Below are 6,000 nucleotides of genomic sequence, written 5' to 3'. Positions count from 1 at the left end.
ATCCATTACATATAAAAATAAATCCATTCCATGGTATTTCCCTGAATCTCTCCCAAAGGATATCACCTTTACAGTAAATAAAGCTTTGCTTATGAAAGTAGCCCTAAGCCTAAAGTGTAAGTTCTCAGCCTGCATGGCCACCTGTGTCACCACCTGCACTATGGGTGGACGTGACACACTGACCTCTATCAGATGCAGTGACTAGGATGCCAAAAATGGAAAGAGATTATTGTCAACACTATATACTCTACCAAGCAGCTGATCAGATTTCAATATCAGCTCCTCATATTGCTGGCTTGAACCTAGAAGCAAAATCTTGCTTGGTATCAATCCTTAAAAATGTAAAATGTGCATATTCACACATTTAGCATAATAAATGTTACAAGAAATGTGTAAATATGCATTCAGAATCTCCCCTTCTTTTCTTACATTTTCTGACGTTTTCACTTTCTTTCTGAAACTTATAATCTATTTGAATTAGAAAAAGAATGTTGCCACAGTGCTGGGTAATACCTGGCTCAACATTGAGTAAATGATTCCATGCTGGCGTCCTCAAGCCCATACAGAGTCTGAGGCTGTAGGATTGGAAAGCTACTGCTCCCTATTGATACATGGCCCAATAGGGTTAGTAGAAGTGGTAGTTTTTCTTCCTCCCATCAGCTCTGTGGTCTATTTGGAGGTAGAAGGCTGTTAGCAGTGGGATAGGAGCTAACAGCATTGCATGCTACAAAGAGCAATTGCTTGAGCAATTTTCCTAAGCCAGAGCCAAAGCAAAGCAAATGCAATACTCTCCCTCGCCTCTCTGTCAGCCACTTGAGAGTGGAGCTGCTTGGTGATCTCCACGGGGCAAATTCTGTGACAGAACTGAATTCTGTGGCCAGTTGCCTGGTGGCATGAGTCTGCCTCAAGTATAGAATTTAAATATTAAATGCTATGTACACTTTTTCTTTTCAGGGACTCTCAAAAATAAAGAATTTTAATAGCACAGGTGTATTTGCTTGACTTCTTTGAAAGAAAACACCTTCCAGCTAAAGAAAAATGCACAATGTTATCTGGAATATTAGTATCACATTATGGTTTGGTATTTTAATATCAAGCCAATGAAACAATGGCCAAAAAAGCCCATCTTAAAATTATTCAGTCTTATATCCTTCAACTAAAATATAGACAGAATATCCCCTGAGATTTGACCATTCAATGTAGAGTGTCTCTTTCCCCCTATTTAGAACGTTATATATTTCAAAAAATTACCTCACTTCTAAAGCAATAAGAGGAAATTGAAATGGAAAAGTTCAACTGACAGCTAAACCTTTTATAGATAACATTTAAAGCAACTGCTCTTTCCATATCCCATGACTAAAAATATAAGTAAATTGTGTTAATTGAATCTAAATGTTCAAAGTACATACAATCAATGTGCATTAAATAACTACCTGCACGTAACTTTCTTCTTCTGCTTCTAGTTTTGAATAGAATTTTACTGTTTAGTTTTCAAATTCAAAGCTACTTAATCATGATAGCCATTTATTTTGTGTTTTCATATGTATATTAGCACTTTTGTGTCTTAAACTCATTCAGGTTTATTTTCTTATATTTAAAATTTTTACATATAAAAGGTACTGATTTTTTCATAAAGAAATACTCCTCATACAAAGTCAGAATAAAGCAGAGACTAATTCTGAGCAATCACTGAGATTAAAATATTATATACTTTATAAATATTATATATTGCTTTTTTCATGAAATTGCAGAATCTTAAAGCCAGAAGATAATCGTAGAAATCATCTAATATAACCCTCCTCATTTTCTAGATGTAAAAGAAAAGCTGAGGTTCAGAGGAAATAAATGATCTGCTTATGATCACATGGAATATAGATTAAAACAGGGTTAGAAAATACAAGATAGATAAAGGAGTGCCTAGGATAAACTAAATCAGGATAGTGTAAAATAAAGAAAAATCCCAACAAGGAACAGATGACACACTCAAATTCAGATGATTGGAAGAGGGTCTAATTAATGAACTGTTTACCAAAGTGTGGGCAGAGAATAAAGAAATCACAGGAGATATCACCAGAGTCCAAGGCTAGAAAAAGCTTGAGCTATTAATATTCCTAAGGCTAACCTGAGAAAGAGTATGTGGGTCCTGGAAGAAAAGAGAGGATCCTAGAGGAAGAGCTACTTCGACAGGAGCTCTAAACTGTGGTCAAGAGGCAGAGCCAACAGGAGGTGATCGCTAGAGGGAAAGGGGACCTCTTGATATATTGTCCCCATAGGTCAGTCTCACAAGACAGGGAGCAGAGTGGGAAGGGCAAAGTGCAGATGGAAAAGAGTAGATGAAAGCATGCAGGTGAAGTGTGAACAAAGGAAAAACAGGGAAAGAGCTAAACGAAGAAAAGACATCAATTTTAAAATTAGGAGCAAAAATGTACTAACTCAGTACAAGGGGAGACCAGATAGAATGAGCAAGTTGTGTTGGCTTATAGGTTGCAAAGTCAAATTTCTGGAAAGAGAGAAAAAGAAGAATAAATGGAAAGGAGGGAAAGTTGTGACAAAGAAAGAGAAGGTTGAGAGTGCAATGGGTATAAACAGATCAAAGTTTACAGAAAAAAAAATCCCTTTTTCATGTAAACCTGTTCCAATTGGGCCTGTGCTAGAGATAAAATTCTACTGTGCCACACTGCTCTAATACTTCTGCAACATTAAACATGTAAGCGTCATGTGAATATTGAGACTTTCCAAATTACATCAGTCTATGAAATATGTTCACTTCATCCCAAATCCTTTCCCTTTCCTTGCTTGGTACAGGAGGCTTTTGCAGCACTTTCCATGGTGTTCAGTTACCTAACTTTCCTAGGATTCCTCTGTACGCCTGTGCTGCTTACATCCACTACCAACCCCACCCGCTTCCTGAACAGCCATCCAAGTGCATCTTCCTCAAGACTACCCCTTACGGAGGTCATTCACTTCCTAAACCTCTCCCTGGTCCACCATTTGCCTTCTGTTATTGCTCGGTCTTGCTTCTGGTTATTTAGGATTTGGTTTCTTCCACAGGAACCCTCAAGCTATATAGAAAACAAAGAAGAGAAATAAATCATATTTGTGGGGCTTCTCTCCCAATATTATCAGGAAAGAAATAGAACCTGTTTCTTTTTGCTGGAAGTCTCCATGTGTTTCTCTGCCTCTCCCACATATCCTTTTTCTGCTACCAGCAAAGCATTTCCAACTTCTTTCCAGATTTTTTTTTTTTTGGCCAATCAAAATATAGACTTCCTTTGCTAAGACATTTATGAAATTCAGAATGAAATATTTTTGTTTACAAATTTAATTTAGGACTGTGCTGTCATTTGCCTAGAGTTTTTGTTTTCTTTGAGATTTAATTGGCCCCTCTAAGCCTCAGCTCCTGCATCTATAAAAGGTAAATAATATAGCTTCTTCCTCACAGGTTGTTAAAATGATGTGAGATAATCCATGTAAAGTGCTGATCACAGTGCTGCAAATAATAAAAGCTTTTTAAATGTTAACTATTATTATTATTGCTCTCTAAATGGCTGTCCAGGATGGGCTGATGATTTACTGCGAAAGACGGTAACAAAGTAACTAAAGGTCAAGGCTGTTCTCCAAAGGATGAAGATGAAAGAACAATGACACCTCCATTATTATCCCTTGGTACCAATGAGCAAGATACTGCTAATGACAAGCTAGTCTTTTTCTCAGAAATAACACATATTTATCTCCATCAATCAGATTAGCCAGTGCAAAGTTACCTTTTTTAATGGTGACCTTATTTTTCCAGAGGTTGTGCTTAATAAAACATATTTGGGGCATTCAACTGAATCTTAAAAAAAAAAAAAACTAATAGAAATATTGCAGAGTACAGCTCCATAGATATTCTGAATATCTTCAAGAAATAGCTTTGCAAATGGATCATCAAATGCATGATAGTATTGGAAAAAACCTCTGTGCTATAAACACACAATCTAGGGAGGAATATAGGCCAGCTGACTGTAGTGAAAACTATGGTCTGAGGCTGCAACAGGATTAACAGAACCACACAAAACAACCCAAATCAAAACCATACCAGGGCTTCCCTGGTGGCGCAGTGGTTGAGAGTCCGCCTGCCGAAGCAGGGGACGCAGGTTCGTTCCCCGCTCCCGGAAGATCCCACATGCCGCGGAGCGGCTGGGCCCGTGAGCCATGGCTGCTGAGCCTGTGCCTGCGGAGCCTGCGCTCTGCAACGGGAGAGGCCACAACAGTGAGAGGCCCGTGTACCGCAAAAAAAAAAAAAAAAAAAAAAAAAGACAGTTTGCTAGTGTCAATCATATTTTTAAAATTATAGAGGATTTAAGCTCTTGTGAAACAATCAGAATATAGTTCTTTAAAAATGCATACTATATTATTAGTTTTATGACTTTATATTTGACTTTTACGATTTATGTTTTATTGATTTCTTGAAAAGCAAAGAGCAATAGTATTAACTACTTTAGCTTTTTTCTCCTGAATCAACTCATATACTGCTCAACAACTTCTGATAACTTTATTTTTCATCATATAAAAAATAATAAAATAAATAAAACATTTTTGCCTAAATTTCAAGGCCCTCAGTAACCTAAATCAAGCCATGTGTACTGAGTCATCTTCTATTATTTCTCTACACGTACTCTACACTTCAGCCAAATTTCTTACCAATTTCTTACCTCTGTTCATTAACAACACTTCATATTTTTCTCTGTCTGCAACACGGACCTACTGTAACCTTTACATGAACACTTTTACATTAGTTTCCTATTTCTGATACAACAAATTATCACAAATGTAGTGGCTTAGAAAACACAAATCTCTCAGCTTACAGTTCTGTAGTCTCACTGGGCTAAAATCAAGGTGTCATCAGGGCTGCGTTCCGCTTGCCACTTCTGGAGGCCTCCATATTCCTTGGCTTGTGGCCTTCTACCATCTCTAAAGCCAACAATGTTACAATTTTCTAACTATTCTTCTATAGTCATAGCTCCCTCTCTCTTACAACATTAAGGTAGCTTCTTCAATTTTAAGGACCATGTAATCAGATTGCTTTCACCTGAATAATCCAGCTCATCTCCTCATGACAAGGTCCTTAACTTAAACGTATCTGCAAAATCCATTTTGCCACGTATGATAATATATTCTCAGGTTCCAGAGATCAGCACGTGGACCTCTTGGGGGACACATTCTTCTGCCCACCACAGCTTTCTTCTATTTCTGCCACCTAACAAAGTTTACCTCTTTAATCATAGAATTAGAGCATGTAGTGAGTGGTTCAGATGCACAAATGTCATTTAATTCAACCTCCCATCTACAAGTGAGTCCAAGAGTCTCATTGCTGCCAGATAGTAGATTTTTAGTAAATATTTGTTAAATCCTGAATGAAATAGCTTGTTTTTCTAGGCCCAGCTCAGATAATAACATTTCTTTGATGCCTCAATTATTCTAGTTTAAGTAGATTTCTCACCCAAAATTTCTCTAACATTTATCATCTGACCACTAAATTATAATCTATCACTTATTTTATATGAGGACAAATATTACTTTTCTACTCTCAGATATTATATTTATTATATGTTTCATTTTATGATGTGTCTATGCATGATAATAGTTTATACTTTTCCCTTTATTTCACTTTTCAATCATTCATTTCACTGTACATTCTCCATATTTTATGTGCTATATTTCAGCGCTCCCCAACTTTTTGGCACCAGGGACCAGTTTCATGGAAGACAATTTTTCCACGGACAGGTGGTTGTTGGTGGGGGTGGGGATGGTTCAGGAGGTAATGCAAGCAATGGGGAGAGATGGGGAGCAGCAGATGAAGCTTCACTCACTCACCTGCCACTCACCTCCTGCTGTGCGGCCCACTTCCTAACAGGCCGGTAGCAGTCCATGGCCCGGGAGATGTTATATTTTATTAGTCTGGGTTGGTTCTAGGCCTTTGCTCTCCCAGTTCATTTTTCTTTCTGAGCTCAAGCACAT

Source organism: Mesoplodon bidens, assembly GCF_964165515.1.
Source record: "Mesoplodon bidens genome assembly, chromosome: 5".
In the NCBI taxonomy this organism is placed as follows: domain Eukaryota; kingdom Metazoa; phylum Chordata; class Mammalia; order Artiodactyla; family Ziphiidae; genus Mesoplodon; species Mesoplodon bidens.
The sequence above is the reverse complement of the archived record's forward strand: the minus strand, read 5'-3'. Positions refer to the sequence as shown.